Genomic DNA, 23,411 nt, shown 5'->3' with positions numbered 1-23,411 from the left:
ATGGTAGCCATGTGCTTGGCAGGTTCCCTCGTCAAACCGTTATGGTGTCGCCAGCTTCTTTGCTGCTACAAACTGGTGCCACATGTTTCTCGATCCCGGTCATAGCATGTTATATATTCTCATGTCCCCATGGAAGAAACAATAATTATTTAGCCGGAAAATGCTTATGTATGCATCTGCAGTGACTAAAACGCAAGCCTAGGATCAATCTAATGAAAGTTAATTACAACTTACTTCAAATATATCTCAATCGAAAGCCCCAGGACATTTCTGGCTACTTCAGACGCACGTGTCTCTCCTTGTGTTCCGAAGATAGTTAAGCTTACTGAAAGCGTATCTAGGAAAAAAAAAAAGTAGAACAGGTCATTTGCATAAAAAGAAAAGGTGTACTTTAGCCTGAAGAGGAAACATACTTGCGCTGCAAGGAAATACGCTCTTTCTGAAAACTTCTGAATGTAGGTATCACGATTTCAAGAATAGATTAAATTACACGATGCCTTTTTTAGAAGAACAACACCTTAATAGATGTGATGAGTAAAACTACACAATCTTCGTGACCGTTCCTTGAAACCTACAACCAATATTTTAAAGATACCCATTTTCACAATTTTACCGCTGGCTCTGTTGTCTCAATCTGTCAGTCATTAGATAAGATCACAAAAGTCTTAGCCTAATCGACTGATCATCCGTTGTTTGTTATATATACTATATATATATATATATATATATATATATATATATATATATATATATATATACGAAACTTTTTCAAAATATAAAATAATCTTGAAGCAGACCCAGACGTATACAAAAAACAAAAAAAAACACACACACACACACCCAACGCAAAACATTCACAGGACATGTGCCAACCCATGCAAAAGCAACTTGTAACATACAATTGAAATATATACCCATTCAAGTGTACGCTGAACGTGTTAATTCAAAAATATTTCGCATACACGAAGCGTTTAGTGTTGTGAGAACAGACGCCCAAAACTGTAGGTGAAAGTACCTTGGAATCACAAGGTACTTCTGTACAAATGATTTACCTTCGCCATTGCCGACCGAGCCTAAACGAGAATAATTTTCTTCTTTGACTGTTACCGATTTTGTCCGCCTCTCAAGTTCGAGGATGTATAATAATTTCAATTTTCACATCTGCATCATTAAACATGCGAAATAAGAGTCAAATGCCTTCAAGGAAGTGAAAGGGTGAGGTGAAATGTAGTCTTTAATAACACAAATTCATCTGAAAACTGTCCGTTACACATGCCACGCAGTTGGTAGATCATCCAACGGCGTCTCGTCTGGCCATGGGATGCTCTCATTTTATTCATGTCGAATGAAATTTAGGAATTCGGCAATCATATAATCACGTTTTTGACCAGGTATTCATCTCAGTTGTTTAGCAATAAATATATACATTTCAAGAACATTTTTAGCTGTATCGGCTAATGCACTTCAAAAGAATGTTATTACCATTGAGAAAATTAGCCTTTCATATAAATATAAATATGCCTCAACGTGACATTATTTAATATTTGCATGGATGATAATCGAGTATAAGGTTTGTCCTTGTGATCGGAATGGTCCTGGGAAAGGTCCAAACAGCATAGTCTCCAAAGTTTAGAGAGGGTGATGTGAGCGGATTCGATGGGGTTGGGGCGTGGGGTGGATAATGGTGGTGGGGCGGTCAACACCCTCAAGCTGTTCTTGGCCTCCAGACCCGCCATCACCGATACCGTATAACCCCTCCCTCACCTTCCTTCACTGATACAAATCCCCCCTTCTGCCATTATCTGTAACTCACATCCGTATTCCACTAACTAGTACTGCTTCCCTCTTCCGCTAAATTTGAACTTGCTGAAATGAACGCACATTTTAATACCTGATGAGACAAATAAATTTACGTTCACGTATCTGTGACGGACATGCGATGATGGAGGTGATGTTTTGTGCTGTTTGATGTGGTTTCCTGAACAGGCAAGATGTCCATTTTGAGTATCGAAGAAAATTGAACATCGCGAATAAAAGACAAACAACTTGCGTATTTCCACGAATGAAGTCTCTCTGAAACAGCTATAACAAAAGGTGTTCATTTAATAAAGCAAACTTTATCAATATCACCTTGGATACAGAAAACCTCATACATCACGCTGTGGACCCACGACCACGTAGTTCGCAGCCCTGAAAAATAAGCCTAACGGCTCTTGTAGTCAAGCAAAATACGATTTCTTCACCAAACAGGCCTTGTGTCGACGTCGACAGCGCTCATTTGAATGTTGTTATGGTGGCAGAGGAGACTATAGCCATGATTTATTCTAGTTTTTTTTTTTTATTCTGTTTATGAAACTTGTACAGGAGTCATAATTATAAATTGATATGAAAACCGTCTTGATCACGCAGCTGTATTGTTCTGTATAGACAGACGCCTTTCTCATTAAAGCAACTGATATGAAATGGAGGTAACATCGTTTGCCTATTCAAGACACCTTAAATAAACAAATTGATAGCCATTTTGCGAGGCTGTACATTGTAATGATAGGCTAACTTTTGTTTGATGTAGCGTAAGTTACCGAATGTGATGCGGGCCATGTTTCTTTATCAGAAAAACAAACAAATACTTGAGAAGCAACACGTAGAGACGCTTCATGCGGACTGTCAGTTGTAGTGTTCCAGAGATTTTCTTTTAACGGCAAGTTAACGTTTTGAATTCCTCGACCTCATGACTGACCTTCATTTCAAACTTGATGAAAAGAAAAGAAAATATGTCGTGATCCATGGATGAACGCAACGCCATAATAACCAGAGACAAACTGATAACGCTCAAATAGAAAGACCAATGAAAACAAACAAGCGTGCTTGTTTAATTTGTTTAGTCATATCCATAAAGACATAAACGTGGCTGTATGAGTTTTACAAATGTCAGTGGTCAATGAATGGCTGAGAAAGCATTTAGTAAAATTTTGCTGTAACTTGCAGCCGGAAAGTAGTACTATCAACAAGAAAATGAAAGTGAACAATACTTTATTTCAGTGTGTAACTGATCATGAAGACAGATTTTATTATAATCAATCTTCGCTAATTGACAAAAAGAAGTTGAGCTTTTTATTCAGTTCCTTTCTCTTCCCACTGAGTAGTACTTTTCTCAAGAACCAGATGTTAACGACTTAAACGATACGTCTTAACAAGTCGGTAAAATTGTTGTAGCTTGGTAACAGTAGCTATAAAAACATTATTTCAAAGTAACCGAAGATAATAGACCTATCACAGACACCTGAATATTCGTTGCCTGTCAATTGCCCGTTTTAGAGAGGTTAATAACACGGAAAGGAAAGGGACAAATTATGGTACTACACAGAAGAAAAAGAAGGTCTGAGCCTACGCCATTTCTGCTACGTGTAAAAGAAAATAAAAATCCCAGAATAGGGAGAAACATTCATCCTAATCGGCTATTGTGTGTATAGTTTCTTCTAAATTCTGAAAGCACGCCTAATTTGGCATCATTTCACTTATGTACTCATGCAGGAAGAAGATCAGGCTGTGGTGAATTATTGTTTTCCTTTAGGCTTACTGTAGGCCAAAATGCACACACACGCGCATATATATATATATATATATATATATATATATATATATATATATATATATATATATATTCCATTTCAGAATGGACGACAAAGGTTTGACCTTTTCAGTATTCACTGAAATTTGTCATAAGTCTCTTTCCTCAATCTAGAGAGCTGAACACTTCAAGAATACCCCAATTAGAGAAAAAAAAAAACAAATAGAAATTATTATGACTATATTTGTTGATTTTGTACATACATTACATATATATGTATTGAATTGCAAAATTAACTTAAAAATGTATATTTTTTAAGTAAAAGAAAAAAAAAACTCCTGCGAGAAACACTGAAGACAGTAAAAATACCAGTTAAATATTGTCTCAGAGCACAAGATTTGTTTTCCCTAAATCACTAACAGCTGATTCTCGCCTTCCATAACCCACACTATTCAGAGCGTTGTGGAGATTAAAAAAGAAAAAAAAATCCAACGACAGCTGTTCGACGCACGTGGGAGGATGAACGCGTGGACTAATCTATGAAAGCGCATTTTGTTGAAAGGAATCAACTTATTTCTCACATTTTTTTCATGAACTAACGTCACAAGCTGAGAACAAATGCGAATGTATATTTTTTTTTATCAGGGACGCTTGGAAAATCCAGACGGTTGGTTATTCATCTTCTCTTTATACTTCATTTTTATTTGTTTTCTTTCTTTTACCATATTCCAAGACTTAAATTACTTTAAGCTATTCAAACAATTTCATTTTTTTCTGAGAAGAGTGCCTCAAAGTCTAAAGGATGTGATCGATTTAACTCTCTGAAAATGGTATGCTTCTGAATAGGTCTAGAAGATTACATCCACATGGCATGACTCTTTCTATGTTTACCGGCCTTTACAAAAGGGTTGGAAGAAACATTCAGTCGCCTTAGTAGATTAATTTCCAAGCGGTTTCATAAACAGGACGGCGCCTTGTAGCGTGCTGTCATGGCAACCGGGACTTTAGTTTGCCCAGTGTTGACTATGAAAATTAACTAGGTGATTGTACACATACATTTATTTTTTTTTCTAAAGTTATAATTTCCTTCGCAGCTGTTGAGAATAATGGAGTAGCTGACCTTTGATATTTTAACGCCTTATTTAAATCAAATCGCGGCGAAAAGCCTTGATCGATTGTTTGTTTGTACGGCGTTTTTACGTTGCATGGAACCAGTGGTAATTCAGCAACGGGACCTTAACCGCTTTACGTGACTTCCGAACCACGTCGAGAGTGAACTTCTATCACCATAAATACACATATCTAACCCCTCAGTGGATTGCCCGAGAATCGAACTCGCGGCCAGCGAGGTGGCAGGCCAAGACCATACCGATCACGCCACTGAGGCGCTAAAATGCCTCGATCGAGGTATAACATTCAATTAATAAGTCAGCGGATCAGGCGAGCAGCAAGCCCTCGGGGAACATTTCGGTAAATTGTATTTCGGTCTTTAGCGAGAGGCTTGCCAGGTTTGTTTGCGTTGAAAGCATCCGAAGGCTTAGGAAAGAGGAGAGTTGTGGGGGAAATCGGGGTATTATAACCAACACCCACTCAGTCATAGCAAATGACTACGCTCCTGAATGGCGCAGAGGAGTGGCGCAAGCTACAGCTACCGCCGGTCGATGCCAGCTTAAAAGCAGATCAAAGACAAAGTTCAACTTGGATACCTCTTTAACGAACCTTAACCGAGGACGCCGCGCCGTGACCTAGCACAGCTTCAGAATATGTGCGCAACTTTCCTGCAGTATCGGTCTAGAAATTCACCACACATTCCTTCCAAACATTGTATCTTTCACCAGTTTAGACTCATATCAGAAATTCTCCCATAGTGACTTTCTTCTTTTGTCTGCTGGATGGCATTGTTATTTCTTTTAATTAATCTGTTCGTATTCTTTTCATTATAATACGACTTTGATTTTAATTGCTCAACAAAAACCATATTCGGCAGTTGCAAACATCACGTGGGCAGAAGTCTTTCATCCTCAAAGAAGTGATCAGCACCTGACCTTTTAAACTAACGCCACTTTTTTTTTTAATGTGTCGCTTCTCATCTTTTTGGCTTTTACAGGAATGTCGATAACGTAATCATCCATTTGTCACTCCCTCCTCCACCTGACCTGACTCACTGTCCTCTGATCTAAATATGAGTCTCACAGTCATGCCAACGTCAGGTGTCATTAAAAAAACAAACTAGGTTAAATCACTGAAAAAAATAAACTGGTTTGATTCGATATATAATACTATACGCTAAGTTTGTTTTTCTCGAATATGGGAAATTTCAGAAGATAAGGTGTACTTTTCTTACACTATCGATGCCTTTAGTTTTCTGTGAAAGAAAACTACCTATTGTTCGGCTTTGTCCGCCCGTCCCCAGATCTTAAAAACTACTGGGGCTACAGGGCTGCAAATTGATGTAGGGTATAAGCTCTTTGGGTCAGCAACAAGAAACATTACACAAAAGAGGAAACAGATGCCTTTGTTAAGAGTAAAATTTTGTTACGACAGATGCTATTAGAAAACAAATGGAAAGAAAGAGTAGATAACATTCCCACAAAAGAGTGCACAATTTCTGGTTTTGAGTAGCCAGTGTAAATTCGTAAGTAATAGTACAGTTAGTATGGTGTTTTGAAAAATAATAATTAAAAGCCTAGTGTTCAGTAACATATATATATATATATATATATATATATATATATATATATATATATATATATATATGAAAACTTACAGATGTAAATGTAAAAGTTACTTTCCTGATAACTGCTTAAATATGCAATATTCCTTTTATGAAAGTAAGTCCTGGTAGGAAGAAAATGACCATTGTAAAATTATGTAAATACTATGAAATAACTGTAAATCTGCATTAATGTATTTTTCTAATAAAAGAAAAAAGTTTGCCTCGCAGCCAGTTCAACTGCGTGGTCTTAACCGATGTAGTAACTATATCAAGCACAGGATCAGGCAATACCTGGCTTTTTAGACACGAGAACGCTCGAATAACGAAGTCTGTTAGGCTTACAATACCAGGAAGACTCCAAACTATCACAAACAGAACTGAAACAAAGACCTATAAATGTGCCCGTTCTTGCACAAACGGATGCACATTCCCGGTGTCTCTTATAAAGTCAGGAAGGAAGGTTAAGCGTTCGACGATAGACTCATGTCCCGCGTTTTAGCGATTTTTGAAACTGCAATATAATTCTCTTACTTCCAACATGTTCCTCGCCTTCTAAGAACAGAGGTTTCTCATTCAAGCATAAATAGAACAATTGAAACTCTTGATTCACGTTTACGGGAATTCTATTGGTCCCATTAACTAGATTAATAGAATACGACATCCAATATGCAGCGAACCTAAGATATTGAATTTTCCACACGTCCAGACATAGACTATTAGAATGAAGTTGAATTTTAACATAATCCCGTTAATTTAAATGTTAATAAGTTCGGTCTATGGAATAACGCCTTGGCACCACATTTAATCGTAAAGACAATAAACTTTCATCTTCATAAGTTCAGATTCTCTTGCTCAGTTGTCGAGAAAACGGCCTAATGTTAAATACACACACAACAAAAATATATTTGTTTAACATTTGGCCATCTAGTTTCGCAAATCTAGGTATCTAAGTAACATTCGACATCCAGATAATTCAATTGTACTCTCGTAAACCATAATGTCTGTGATCTCAAAAAGAGTGAAATTTACGTGTCCGTAACAATGTTCCAAAGAAGACCATGGACTGAAGAGTCGTCCTCGTTGAGAAGTTGCCAGGCAGCATTTATCCTGGTTCATAAATTAAGTCATATAAAATACATCCTCTCGTCGAGTTTCCCGCTCTCGAGTGACATGATTCAATTTGGCCTAAAAAATATTGCCAGTCTGATTCTGTTACCTTTAATGGGAAGCCTGAAACTTTTATTATGGAAATCGAGATGAAAAGGGCAATACTGTACCAGCATCTCCGGCTGCTCTTTATACACAATATTCTCTCTCTCTCTCTCCACAGCTGCGCGGTGATAGGTCCTGAGGATGGCCTTGATGTCGGCAAGCGATCTTTAGTAATATGGAGTATTTCCATTTAAGAAAATTTAGTAATGTGCATTTTACACCACCATGATATATCTCAAATCTCCCGCCAATAAGTTTGATTTAGTTGCTATACATCAGTAACAAATCGGTCAGCTCTTTAATATCGAGGTTGAGTCCGCTGCCATTACGCGGGCAAATCCGTGAACGAAGACACGTCTACGCACGAACGTTTTCGGCTCGTGGGTTTGACTTGGGGAAACAGTCGCCTCCCTTCCTCTTCCTCCTCCTCCGCCCCCCTCCTCCATCCGGGTAGCTCATGGTTTACTGTGATTATTTGCTTAGTCTTTAGTTTATTATTACCCATTAGTCCATTCTTCAGAAATGTATTTCATATTTCTCTTTTTGCAACTTTGAATCGACTTCGGTCTACTCAACTGAAAAATGTCCCTCAGCCTTTTGCCGTTCTATTGTCTATGCAGTACTTTTACATGCATTATAAGCTTATTATGCATAAAACCACCAAGGAATGACCGCAATGGGTGTGATAGTTCTGATAGTTCCGGATGTTATTACTCAAATCTTCCAGCTCAACAGTGCGACACATCTACCATGTATATGTATATATAATGCCTGGTGCTTTTGTATATAACACGCCTACGAACATTAGTATATTGGTAAATCCAGAAACAATACTGTTATTTCATGTAAATTGAAAGCAAGCATCTCCAATACATCTTGACTTTCAATTGTCCTCTCAATTTTGCTCGGCAACATTCATTTTAGCTAGTTTATTACGTACTTCGAAAGTGTGTATAAACATGAGGCTCAAAATGGCATATGTTTATTGATTCTCCATCGGCTATTCTATTGATTATCCATCGGCTGTTAACATATGTCGGATTATTATCGAACCGTAGACCGACTCATAAAATAGTCACTTTATCTTCTTATAATATAGTATTTTTCAGCGTTCATTTTAGAATGATATTCATGTTGATAGACCTAACAGTTCTCTATTATTTTCAATTAATATATGACTGAGATTCATCTTTTCTTCAGTCTCCAGACTCCAGAAACTTCGGTATTTCTTCAGCTGATACACATTCCAGATAGCTGCATATCTGGAAAGACTTGACTGGCATTCTCAAGGAACAAAGCATCTGGCCTTGACGTCTTGGTTTCTTTGTTGGTTGGACAGAGCCTAGTACATATCCGCACCAAGCCTCATATAAAGTGTGGGTCTGCGCTGTCATAAGGGCAGCTTCATCTCGACCAACTGCCACCTGCCTTCAAGTAAGCCAGTGGCACAACAAATGATACCCCATGCATGAAAACCCTTTATGTTCGTCCGATTTTAGCTATTCCAGAGCAGGCGCGTGGATATTCTAATTTATTAAGCAGGATGGTATCCACGTGGGTGCGCCTAACCTTATATGATTTGTTATTAAGAGATTTCGGTACCCTTATGCCAGCAGTCGAAATAGCCTTGGGGAAGCCACCATGATAACTCAAACGGGATAGTTAAGCTTAAGGCGTCTGAAAAACAATACGGTAACAAACATGAAAATTAAAGCCATAATGCATACTTTGAATGATTGTAGTAACCACTTTTGTTTGGGATGGACTGAACCATTGCATGTTTTTACAGAAAGGGTAAATAAAAGACAGATGTGATCTAGGCCATAAGTCTTGTAGACTGATATGAAATAACCATTGCTGTAGTCTTATTTTTCTCCCGGTTGTTTCGTAGAATGTTGGTATTAGGCCCTTTGCATCTACCCTACTCGCTTTCGTTGCTCGGAATTTGTGTTCAAATGCATCTTACAAAACAGTGTATACACAGCTTTACTAAAGCAGGTATTAGGATCTAATCGTAACCTCACCTTTGTTATAGAATCCCAAATGTATTTTTGAACTTATGAAGCTGTCGTCTGCAAACCTTTGTTATAGAATCCCAAGAAATGTATTTTTGAACTTTGGAAGTTGTCTTAAAATCAAGATATAAACATTTCAAACGTCAGCAGTTTCTCTCTCACTCTTTTGTGTATTTATCTTAGAAACCTGGATAATCCAGAAGGTACTCTCTCTCTCTCTCTCTCTCTCCATGCTATCGCACAACCTAACTTCAAGGTCTGGTTCTCTCAGCGTACTTCAGCGTAGGAGGAATTCCACCGGTTGCCATGACGCTGGCCCGATTTAGTAAGAGCTGTTTAAAAGCCAAACTACACCTACAAAGATTCACCCGCAGATTTCTCTCACCGGTTGCGTTATCTCCCTGGCCGAAGACCGAGATGTGACCGTCTCGTTTGATAGACCTATAAAATAAATCTATAAGTCCATACAACGTCTCTTATTCACTTTCACACCTTGCTGCACTTACAGGCTGCCTTTGGCCGAGGGCTATGCTGGCACAAGGCCGCTTTAAGTTAAACCACTGAACTGATTTGATTTAATTATAACTAAATTCCAGTGAGATGAATAAACTCGAAACGTAGTACCCTGCATTTGTCAAAATTAGAAGGAGGTTTAGGGATAATAAGTATTGAAGAAAAGGCAAGATCAATATTCAGTGTAACTTGTTTAAAAAGTCTAATAAACTGTAATGGGATAACCAGGTATTATTGTTCTGTAAGACTGAATGGTATGTTACAACTAGATAACTTATCAGAAATAGCATATTTTACCCCTGAGTACTATTCTTTGGCAGTAGATGATATTAGGAAAGCGTATCACAACAAACTCTTTCCATATATAAATAACAAAGAAATGTATTCAATCATTTAGAGGAAAGAAGCCCCAGTGGTGGAAAATAATTATCCCACACTTAAATGGAAAAATATTTGGGGAAATGTTAATAGCACATTCATTAAAGTGGAGGAAAGGGAATATGTGTTTAGGTATACTATTCATGAGTCACTAGCAACAAAACAAAGGCTCCATATGTTGAAATTAAAAGAAGACTCAAAATGTGACCAATGTGGTGAAAACGAGTATCAAATGCATATTTTTTACTTCTGTAGAGAAAAGAAAAATATAGTGAAATGGTTTAATTCTGTTCTTAAGAAATGCTGTAAACTAAATGATTATAGTTTCTTGAAATTATTATTCTATGATATAGAAGCAAAATCAATTGTTGATAAAAACACTGCCATTTTGTTGATCACCGGCTATTTGTATTGTTTGTGGATGTGTTATAAACACAACAATAGCTGCCAAAATGTAATTGTTCTTTTAAAAAATAAATTAAAAGCACAAAGGATGTATATTAAATATAGATATACAAGCAATATTTACAAGTATGTAACCAAAGAATTTTTAAACTATATGTTTTGATTTTGATTTATATTGATTTTGAAACAAAATGTTATTTAAGTTTATATTTATAATTTTTGTATAACAGAATTATCCAAATAATGTAAATTATTGGTGTATAATTGTATTTTTGTAATAAAAGATAAAGAAAAAAAATAAGAATCGAAGGACATATGTTGGACTCGGTTGTTGTTATTGATTAAGCTGGCCTTATGCCAGCACGGGCGCTTGGTCATAGAGCAGCCCGTAACAAGAGTTGCACTAATGCCATCAGCATAGTCGTGCTCGGTAAACCCATAGTACTATTTTTTTTTGGGGGGGGGCCATTTAATATTTATTATTTTTATAGTATTTATAAAATATTCACACATTACATCTATTTACAGTATACGCCATTTACTTTACATTTCATCCTAGTACTATAAGTAGAAGAGTAGTAGTCATCCAGGGGAGAAAATACGTTATTTCTATTCAAGTGAAATTCTTGGCAAGGGACGAGCAGGTGGTCGACCGGCAATCCATCAGTTACCAAGAAGTTTCCTTTTGTCGATCACCTTTAGACCGTGAGTCCGAATTACTTTGAGGGACTGAGCATCTGATGGCTATGTTGTTTACCTTTGGTGTAAACCTCATGATATTACGTACTGCTGAAGAGCAAGAGCCCTTGCCAACATAGGCTGGCTTAATCTATCATCATCAACCTCATGATACCAGATATCCTTAGTTAGCAGGTTACCGGTATGTCACTGTGTTTTAATGATTCTTAGTGACATTTCGTCCTTTTTTTAATCCCATTCCAACTGAAGAAGTAAACATGAGTTTCCCAAGAGCGCAGAGTTTAATATAATTTTAGCAATACATCTGAATCACCGGATTCTTTGTGTACGATGCGACACGCAGTGCAGACCGTAAGCGGTACACCGCCCCTTGAGAAATTATGTATAGGGGAAACACGTTTCAGAATAACCTACCATTGCTACCTATAAGCAATAAGGAATATCGTCACTTACGGTACTAATTAGCCTTCCAAATATTACCTAGTCTTTCCGAAATCTGTAGGAGAAACTCGTGAGCGTGCTAGTATCATACGCAGGTGCACATGAAGGTGATAAATGAGTCTCATGTGCGTATATACGTCCGTGCGTGATAGCGTCATGGCATTCACAGCACCTGCATCCATGACGTGACTTTACTACACGGAACGATTTCCTGCCATGGAGCTAAAAAGAGGAGGCAGACCTCACTTGATGCTGGTTCTCACGGCCGATTATATATATGTGTATATATATATATATAATCTATATATATATAATATATAATATATATATATAATTTAGATATAATATATATCTATTATATATATAGATATATATATATATATATATATATATATATAATATATATATATATATATATATATATATATATATATATATATATGTGTGTGTGTGTGTGTGTGTGTGTGTGTGTGTGTTTTGTGTACTAAGAATCACGTAAGCCTACGTACGCATGTAGTCTAACATCAACTCTACCTATTGCTGTGAACTGCAATTGCAAATTGCTCTCCGGGAGAGTTCAGAGGTTGCTTTGAAACGGCTAAAAAAAGAAAAACCGACGCTGGTTCTCCCTCTGGAACGTTACGTATTGACTCGGCACCTCTAAAGGGCGATGCTCACTACTGTGGGAAAACTACCTGACGGAAACGCCACAGGGAAAGTTAGGGAAACGGGGAGGGCTGATGGTAACAAGATGGAGGGAGGGAGAACTGCAGGAACAGGAGCTCTCATCGAGGTTTGAAACGGGTCTGGGCCGAGAGGGCTGGATGGTGCATCACCAATACGATTTCTTTTTCACATAGGACGTTTGAAAGCTCTTGGAGCGATCATAAAGCTGCAAGATGAACCTCTCGCTAAACTTTATTGATTCGGGAAGCCCCCGTGAGTATATAGACGTGTGAATCAGTTTCTTCGTTCAACTACATTAATAATAATAAGAGTAAATAATAAAGTATATAGGTGAGATACGATCTACTATACGGGAGGTCGGCCTATTTCCATTCTGATGTTCTGCCTGCATTGACCCATTTGTTGCCAGATATTTAATTATATTCGATGCAGCCACTTAGGCAGTTGGTCTGTGACACATGCATGGCTGTACTTTTTGTCCATGGGGTCGCATCCTGGGCGTTGTTAGGAAATGGTTTCTTCGACCTCTTGTTGTACGTGTGACAATATCCGGAGTCCCTGAACAGTTGCTCAGTTACGCGGAATCGTAGCAATATAATCTGTTATTGTTCTTTAATTTTCCTTAGCAGACCGAGTCATAGAATCGATGTTTTTCATTGTGGCTCTGTAAATGATAATACATTAAATAACTTTTTGACGTAATAGGTTAAATGAACATTTCTGAAAAACATTCAAGAGAATAAAAAGTGGACGTTCTTAATCTGCTTTCATGAATGCAGTTTGATCGCATTTCAGTCTTCCTTTTATTCTTTACGAAACAAAGTATTTCACTTTTGACACATCCTCCCTAAATATCACGCTTTTAACTTATAAATCACCATGAAAAATGAACTATTGCCTGCTTTATGACATGAGTACTGAGTATTTAAGTCTGGGAATAAAAAAGCAGCGGGAAAATTAAACCATTCTTTTCCACTTTCCAACAGCTTTTCTTTGACAGGGAAAACTACGATTTCCCATCTCGAATGTTTTTAAAATATACGTTATCTCATTAAGATAGCTGTTATTGTTTAGTTATCTTATCTGCCCATTGATAAAAGAAAGATACCCTCCAGTAGAACCATAGTTACTCTCAGGTGGCATTTCCGGTTCTGAACTATGAACCGATGGAGCGATCATTCAACTCTCGGAGGAAGAGGACAATGGCTGCCGGTATACCTCTTTCCAGGAGGCGCCGCTTTGGCGGGCTTAGCCCCTCTGGCCTTGAGAGCTCACAATCGTCTCGACTTGAGTCTTTCCCGACGATACAAGTCATCGTTCTCGCTTTGCCTTGCTTTGAATCGAACACTTTCCAAGAACTGGGACTTTTTTCAGCTGTTATATTTACGGCGTTTAAAAGGACATTATTATGACAACCGATGACGTCCACCATTAATCGGTAGGATGATTTCTTGCTAGTCTTTGTTTTCTTACGTGGAGCATGAAAGGGTGAAAATATAACTTAATTAGCTGTACATACCCCTCCTTCTCCCTCACTGCTTGCCATTTTTTTCCTTGCGTCCAATTTTCTTTCGCTGTTCGTGTCCAGATGAGTATTTCATGTTTTTTTTTTTTTTCTTGCTATGGTTGCACCTGGCGGGAATGAAAGCCCTCGCCCCTTTTCCGTTACAGGAATTCAAACGCCAACAGAAAACTGCATTGCAGGGAGGTGTGTAGGTACGTGGATTTCAGGCTCTCAAATCCGACTCCATTTACAACAGGTCAGATACGCATAATAGTCGCGGTAAATTTAAGGATGGTGCTGTCCTAAAGGAATATTGGACAGCCATCAGGAAAAAAACACATCGTATTCTCTTCAGCTCGATGGTTTGATCTGGTATGAAATCCGTCTTTCCAATGGACGTTCATGCATACATACATACATATATATGTGTGTAAAAGATCTTTTCCTATAGAAATGTCACAGTATCCGTTCAGGATCAATCCACCTGCGCACAGACACTGCCTATCACCACCTATAGGCCTACATACACTCACGCTTCCTGAATTGGTAGATACTGAAGACATCCTGAGTCACCCCGTTATCACAAAATTTTCCCTCTCCTTCATACTACCCTCATACTGGTCTTTGAAATACATTCTCTCTCTCTCTCTCCACGGTACCCTACATAAATCAATCATATGAAATGTTCCCCCTTTATATAAAGGATTAGTTCTACATTTCTTCCCTGTTCCTTCGAACATTTATCTCATTCGATCTTTCAACAGAGGTTCTGTTAACTCTATCGTCTCTCATATGTGATTCCAAAATACCTAGGCGAGTCTGCCACGTTTTAAATATTTCACAGTTCCATTCATATTAAAATTCATCACTTCAACCTCTTGCAAACTTGCAACGGTCCATGCAGTTTCTATTATCATTGCCAAGAGATATTATCATCCACAAATCATTTCTGCTGCCTGGATGGAGAAGCCCCAGGGGCCACATGAGGCCTGTTAACTGCTTCAACGGTTTACATCACTTAGTGTCTCGCGTTACAAGAATTTCACTGAATTACGGAATCTGTCTGCTTTCTTTACTGTGCCAGACATTGACAGCATTTCTCTCACCTCACTGCATAATCGATTACATTTTTTATTTCTTTATTAGAAAAGTACATTAAAGCAGTTTTACAGTTATTCATATATTTAACTAACTTTTCTTCTTACCAGAACCTCTCACTTTTTATAAACAGAACATTACATATTTAAGTAGTTATCAAAAAGGTAAGTTGCACATCACATCAGTAAGTATCGATTACCCAATCATCTACCACCAAATTTTCTTTTTTTATCTTTTATAAGAGAAAATATACAATATTTTCACAATTTGAATAATATTACAGACAGAATTTTATCAAATTCGACTTGATTTTCAAAAAATAACGAACATAATTTTATCCTACCGTTTCGGATTGACATTTAAATATTTTTAGAGTGTACATTTCCAAGCAGCCTACTTTTTTTCTTATCTTTTATTAGAGAAAATATACTATATTTCGTTTTTGCCAATTTAATCTTACGCTGAATAATTGTTAAGCTTTTCCAACTTCTAACACCACCCCTGTACATCAATTTCACCGCGCGGGTCTATCTCTTTCAGAAGGGGAATGAACACCTGCGTGATCAAAAGGTGGCTGGCTTAGCCCCTTGGGAGACAGCGTACGTCAGGAAGTCTGGAGTTTCCGCTGAAAAGGCAAGGGGCAAAGCAACGGAAAACTTTTTATTATTATCATGAGGTGCATAGGAGTACATTTACATAGTGAAAGTTGTACATAAAAAAGTGAAAATTATTTACAATTAGAAAATTTTATAAACTATTCATTTTTTCAGAAAAAATATAATTAATATAATTAAAATAACGTTCTGATCTTTCAAAAAACTAATTTTTCTAAAAAGGAACCATAATTATTCTTTATTCTCTGGGATAACTTTGGTAGTGCGATAATAATGCTACATTTCAAGTATACACGCACCAACACACACCCAAGTTATACTCGGTAGAACTTGGTAAATAGTATTAACATTTAAATACATAGATTAATTGTAAAATGTACACGTGATCATTTTCGTTAAATTCTTGCAAATGTAAATCAACGTTCATCAAATTCTGCATGCAATACTGTTAGTTGTAAAACATTGTATATTTTCTCTAATAAAATATAAAAAAAAGATACTCGTATCACAAAAACTAAAAACGGAGGAAAAGGATCTTTTACCTTTGCTTCATATCTAATCTTGTGAATTTCACATTTGTCCTTTAAAACAGCTTGCAACAATCTTTACCGCTAAGATTAACATCATTGATATAAATAACTGCCAACAGCAGTACAGGATTAACTTCCTTTCATAATTACTGCTACTCCTATGTATTTTATATATCCGTGCAGAGTTGTTACAGGACATAGTCGTTTACTTGACATATTGTCGTATGCATTTTTCTCTACTTGTATATGGTATGGGTATATTTATGTTTATACATAGTTAATTCAGGTATGTTGAGCTATAAAAAATACAGCTATATTTGTTGTACATAAATTACATATTTTGTATATGTATTGTATTGTAAAATTACCTTCAAAGTGTATTTTTTTTAAATAAAAGAGAAAAAAATTGTACATGGCTATAGGCTGAAAACAAATTCAATATTATTAAACAGGCCATTTTACAAGAAACGTAAAGCACACGGAGCCAAGATGCTCCCTTTGGGAGTCCTCTCTCTCTCTCTCTCTCTCTGGTGCGTTTGCCAAGGGAAGTTGTATCATGTGATTACAATGATAAAAGGCTTAATAGTTTATGAGGGGTAGAATCTGTTCATTTTGGTTTTGTGGCTGATAGCATGTCCAAGGCCAAAAGTGAATATCCTTTTAAAATACGCAGTACGACAGAAATAAAGTGTTAGAGGTTGTTGTGCTATTTTACTTCCCAGAATTGACAATGTACACACACACATGCACGTGTTAACCTTCTGGTTTTTAACGCCTTTCTTTGGGAGGAGACTACAGGCTCAGCGCTTTTTTTTTTTTCACCTTGTTTACAACCCTACGCAGTTGACTGGTTCTAGAACATTATTCGGTGTTCCCTCCTCATGGAATCGATTTCCGGTCTCTAACTATTGGGGCGAGGTTGCAGAGAGGATGTTGAACGTTGTTCGTTTATCGTTACAGTCGTGTCTCTTTGCAACAGTGAAAATGTTACAAGATAGACGGGTATCAGTCTAGTAAGCCTGTGGCCAAAAAAAAGGAAAATATTGCACTATAACCTTTATACTGACCTGCTAAAAATAAACAGGTATCATAAAGTGTTTGGAGTTGACCTTGCAACTGTCACGCCGATAATAACAACATATTAATCCGTGTTACTTCCGTTGTATGTTTATTTCACTACTACCTTTCTCAATCGTATCGATGAGGAAATTATAAGAGGAAGTACCTGGTATTTGAGAACATTGCACAAAGATTTCTCTAATGGAATTACAAAAAAACTTACGAAACCTCGAAAATAGTTTCTTCAGAAGCACTTTTAGCAATTTGCACGATGCGATGTCTCCAAAAAAAAGTTAGAAATGATAATGAACACTCAGATTGGCTGCGTCTGGTGGACAGACTTAGCTTTTGCTATCAAGTGTTCTTGTTCAAAGGCGGACCACAAGGTTTGGTAACGTGTTAAAGGGAATAAGTGGACTGGAGGGGACCCCTAGACTCTTCAACCAACCGGGACAGTAACATCTAAAATTGTAAGTCAAGGGTTGAATGAAAATTTCCACCTCAAAGAATCGAGATTTAGTGGAAGAACCAGCCATAGCTACTAATTTATCCTGACAAAGTCACGGAAGCACCATTCACACACTAGTTCATATAACCAAGATTTATTAAGGAAAAAATAGAATTATTCAGGATTGAATGCGTGGGACAATAAGAGTTGGGAAGTAGAGGAACAGGTCACCAGATATGGCGGCTACGTCGAGGAAGGCATGAATAGCGGAATCAATGGCTTCAAGGGTATTATAGTACTACTTGTTGATTAACATTAAGCCAGTCTTATGCCAGCAAATGCTCTTGTCCTACGGTGGAAGTGTGAGAGAGTAGGAAGCTTGTTGTGAAGCCCTGAACCAGGCAACCACCAGAATGGAATACTTTCCATAATTCATGGTTCATTCCAGAACCAAGACAACACCCACGGCACACATAGGTCTAACTGATCGCATGATACACAAATAGGATGCAGGCTTATTTTATTTTTAACAAAGTATGTAAGCAAGTTTATTCGGACCTTGGCTGATTCGGATCAGAATCGGACCTTAAGTCTTGGCTGATTCGGACCATTTACTAGGCTGATTCGGACAATTGTTTAGGCTAATTTGGACCATTTGTTCGGCTGTTTCGGACCTTTGTTTTGGGCTATTTGGACCCATACTAATAATTTTATATTATAACAATGATATTAGGGAAACCTTTGATGAACTTTCAGGCAAGGTGGGCGTCATTGGGCCAGTTAGAGAATTTATGGATTATGTTGACCTAATGTGGTTGCAGTCAGGCGTGGAAAGTGGAGAACTGGGCTGTGTTTGGGCGCAGTATTAGGTCAAACAACCATGTGGAGGGGTGGGATCATAAGCTGAACAAAAAAGCCAAAAAAGTAACCTCACATCTTATTCACTTATATCTTTAATATACTTAGAGGCAAAGGAAATACCGAATCAGGTGAATTAAGCTTGTTAAAGAGGGTAAATTAAAGAGACATCAGAGAAAGCAGGTCAAGGAACTACAAGGGCGTCATGAAACTGTGGGAGGATTATAATGAAAGGAAAATAACAACTGGTCAGCTACTGAAGAAATGTGCACATATATACTATGCGCCAGTGTAAATAAAGGGGCTATTTCGGGTGAATTTGAGTGAATTTGGGGTTTATTTTTACATGAACTATTTTAAAAATTAGAGCAATATGTAACTACGAAATAAATGGCCCTAGAAACGTGAAAGGAGTGGATTTCCATTGCTTCCCCAATATATTTTCATAATAGACTTTGGAATGATTATGGATTACAAACATTGAAACGATATTGTAAAACAATGTCACATATGTAAATACATATTAGCAGTGGCGGTTCGTCAGCAGGCACGGCACGGTGGAACTGCAGCACCCCCTATAGATTTCATAGGCACAAAATTATGAATATATACATGAATATGAGAAATTAAGTATAGATTATCAATAATCCTTCAAAAATGATAACCATTCTCTTGTTTGTATAAAAAAAAAATCATTGAAAAAATATGTGGAACTGCTGTTGCTCAGCAGTTCTTATTTTGCTTGAAGGGCGATAATGTAGCCAGCTAGCTCGTAGTAAGGGTGATGGGAGCACTGCCCAATCGAGCAGTGTTAGCCTAGCTGTTGGCGGGCGAAGGTGTGATTTGGAATTCATCAATAGCCTAATCAATATGTAGTATTAGTGATAGTGATCAAATCAGTGACGATACTAATGATATGTAATGTAATGCAGAATAATCAACTCAGTGACGAGTTGCAATAAATGGGGAAAAAATAACCACAATAATGTCAATCATACCAGAATTCAAAATAGCTTTCGGCAGCGATTCTGCTGCCTTCCTCAGAGAGAGAGAGAGAGAGAGAGAGAGAGAGAGTGTATGTGTATGCATGGGTCTGTGTTTTAGGTGGGAGTTCTTTAGTCCATCTGTTTTATATAGACCTATGTTATTTTATTTTACTGTCATACTCAGTTTTGTACTATCTTAATGTTTTTGTTGTCAAGTTTTTATTCTTTTTATTTGTTTAATGATTTTTATTTTGCTACGCTTAGTTTACATAAAAGTAATATTTTTATGTAACCTCATATTCTCAATTTTCCGTCAGCCCGTCTGCCAGTCTCTCCGCTGCCGAAAGAGTACTGCTTTGAATTTTAGTATTTTAACTTTTTTTTTTAGTTTTGTTTACAGTTTCAATTTTTATTTAGGGTAATCATCCATTAGTAATCAGTCAACTTGAAGAAATTAAGTTTTCGGCATTGTTTATAGTGTCATATATATATATATATATATGTGTGTGTGTGTGTGTGTGTGTGTGCGTGTGTGTACTATATAATGTGTGTGTTTATGCAGTTAATATCAAGGAATTGAAAAAAAATTATGTAATAGCACCCCTATGAATGATAGCCAAGAGCCGCCACTGCATATTAGGTCCGAATCGACCAATCATATGAAAGTCCGAATAAGCTTGGATAAAGGTCCGAATAAGCCTGTTCCTAACAAATATCTGGGTCCTTTATTTACAGGACCAAGCCTTCGGTTCATCCCCGCCAAAAAATTAAATTTATAAAGAGCATTTCCGTTGATAACATTTCCAAAACATGAACACCAGTACAAGGTTTCCGTTGTTTACTATAGCTGCGTTCCCACATCAACAAAAACATATCTTTCTTTGTCGTTAACTTTATTTTGCTTCCCCACTTTTTCTTCGAGTTCTAAAAATTTTTCGAGTTTGGATTACGTTGTTTTCACCAATACTCGATGTTTCTGTGAATGACGCATACAAAATCATGGCATGCAATTTTATTACTGAGTATGCTTCACAGCAACGCACGTTTCCTTACATAGCCTAAGCTTGTGGTTCGCACCAATGTTCATAAATGTGTGTATACATAATTTGAAAACTTACCTTGGAACTCATCAAACGCAGTTGTATCTTTATTAATTCTATTTTTATGAATGACGCTCTGATACACATTGTTCACTTGAGTTAGGTAATCAAGCGGGACATCAGCTTGAACTTCTTCATTCCGGAGGCGGTTTCTTCGTTCTCTTATTTTCGCAGCCTCTGTTTTCCTCTCTTATCGATTGCTGTTGTCGATTTTCGGCTGTTGTCCATGAAAAGCAAATACAGAAATACAATTAAGCTAAATAAATAAGAACCGATATATCCGTTATATGAACAGTGAACGCAAAAACATATTACCAAGAAATAATAGGGATAGTTTGAACAAAAATACATTAGCTGCGAGTCAAACAAGTATAAGTATTAATTTCCATTAATCATTTAAGTATTCTGCAAGAAATAACTTTCAGCAACAAACAACATCCTGTGTAGTATATGTTAGTTTAAAAAATCATCGTAAATTATTTCATTCTACCGCTGTTGGCAAGATTCCCAGTCAGTATTCGGGAAACTGTTAGGCTAAAAATTCGATGACGCTCGTGTGGAAGCACCGCCACCTCTTCCTCGGTTCGTTGGGAGGGGTGACTGCGCACATTGAGAGAGAAGGGGAGAGATGGGGGGGGGGGGGACTGCAGGGAGATGTCTGACTGTTCTGTTACTTGGTGGATGTGGATTGGGGGAAGGCTACGAGCGGGCCATCTCCCTCGTACATCTGTCCTTTGTGCTTTCTTACCGCCAAATCCCGCCTAGACTCCCTACTCTCCGAGTAAATGTACTCTGTGACCTGAAAACAAGATTGGTGTTAATGACTATTGTCATGACGGTTGTAGCTTTTCTAGTACAAACTAATCGAGAATAATGAAAGGGAATGGAATACCTTTGTGCTTTCCAGGGCGATGCTCGTTTTGTAGAGAAGGAAATCGTAAACGGTCAGTTGTCCATTCTGGGGCGGCTGCGTAAGCGTACCATTTTATACCTGGTACTACCTACACACGAAATTTGAAGGTCGTTATCAGATCTGGAAAAAGGGAAGAAATGGCTAAAGAGCAGACTTCCAATTTGATATTTTGTGATTTCTTGAAAAAAAATTTGCTAGGTTAACATGACGTATGAGGGGAACAACAGAATCATGTTCCACAGGGACAGTTCTCAGGGCTATCTCGAACACTGCTCGCCATTGACCACGTGCTTACTGGTCACGCACCACCAATTCGCTCATCCAAAATACTCGTAGTACATTCAGCGTAATCGCTGTAGCAACATCGAGTGTTCATTTACTTTCTTTGGGCCAAGAAAAGGTGATTCAGTTGGAGAAATGCATTTCATATCAAAGCTAGATTTTTCTCGAGATAGACTGAAATTTCAGCGGTGATAAAACAAGCATTTTTTTAATTTTCCGAAGCCAGCATAACAATTGGCGTAAATTGAATAAGGCAGCATCATCGTGCCTGTGCAAAAAAAAAAAAAAAAAAAAAGTGCAAAAAAAAAAAAAAAAAAAAAAAAAAAAATCGTAACTAACTTATACTTTATAACGAAGCATACGTAAGTTGATGAAACTTTGGAGTGCATCATTCCCAACTCCAGTCATTTTTTTAGTCTAAATGCCAAGGGGGATACAGCTTAAATTTTGGAGATGCACCATTATTCTTGCATAAGGATACAGGAAGGATCCTTTACACGATGTAAATGTGCAGTTGAACATGATCGACTGAAATGAATCCGACACAAGACAAACCTGTTGCAACTAGTTTAAACCTATTGATTTTATAACGAACTGCCGTCAGGTAACCCTTCCGTTATCGCATAAATACAGGAGTAAATTTTATTTGCTCCTGTATCAGAGTTCACACGGAGAAGTGGATAATCGTGATGTTTAGCTCTTATTATGTCTTAATCCTTTATCTATGTAATGCCCTATAAGTAAACTATAAATGTAGTACAGTAATAATCCTAAATCAGGGACATTTCTCTCTCTCTCTCTCTCTCTCTCTCTCTCTCTCTCTCTCTCTCTCTCTCACGGAGGAGAAAAAAAAGTTAAGTATATCTTAGTTTTACCAGACCACTGAGCTGATTAACAGCTCTCCTAGGGCTGGCCCGAAGGATTAGATATTTTTACGTGGCTAGGAACCAATTGGATATTGGTACTTAAAAACATGATCATAAAAAGTGTGGTACACTATAATACCTTTGGCAGAGCTTCATGTCACTAAAACGAGCTTTTTTCGTGTGTAATTAAAGACGGATCACTCCGAGGAGGTGATCTGGCCAATTAAGATGGCAATATTTCTTGTCTGTATCCATATTTTTTTCCCCGCGAATTTTAGTCATCTCTCGTCACTAACTACCGAGCACGTCTCCTCCAAGAAGTACTTACAGCACTTTATTCCACCCACTCGAAGACAAGTGTTAAGTGAGTGCGAGGCAGAGATAAGGTTAACAAAGGGTGTTGACCTTTGACTTACATACGAAGAGGCTATCTCCAGCTTATCTCTCTGACCTTGACGTCAGGCATGAATGGGGGCAACTTTTGTTCTGGAGAATATTCTTTAAAACTTTAATGGATGG

General features: G+C 37.5%; 1 long non-coding RNA gene across 1 annotated transcript in view; it reads right to left on the bottom strand.

Annotated features, from left to right (window-relative positions):
* Window positions 1-23,411, bottom strand: part of LOC135220734 (uncharacterized) — a 28,513-nt gene that overhangs the window by 1,918 nt on the left and 3,184 nt on the right. Inside the window, exons 3-4 of the long non-coding RNA XR_010315779.1 lie at window positions 21,724-21,864; window positions 20,850-21,048 (exon numbers count right to left, since the gene is read on the bottom strand). This is a non-coding gene — a long non-coding RNA (uncharacterized LOC135220734). The remainder of the gene's footprint in view (window positions 1-20,849; window positions 21,049-21,723; window positions 21,865-23,411) is intronic.

Source organism: Macrobrachium nipponense, chromosome 20 (genome assembly GCF_015104395.2).
Source record: "Macrobrachium nipponense isolate FS-2020 chromosome 20, ASM1510439v2, whole genome shotgun sequence".
Classification (NCBI taxonomy): Eukaryota; Metazoa; Arthropoda; class Malacostraca; order Decapoda; family Palaemonidae; genus Macrobrachium; species Macrobrachium nipponense.
This window is presented reverse-complemented; position numbering and strand designations above follow the sequence as displayed.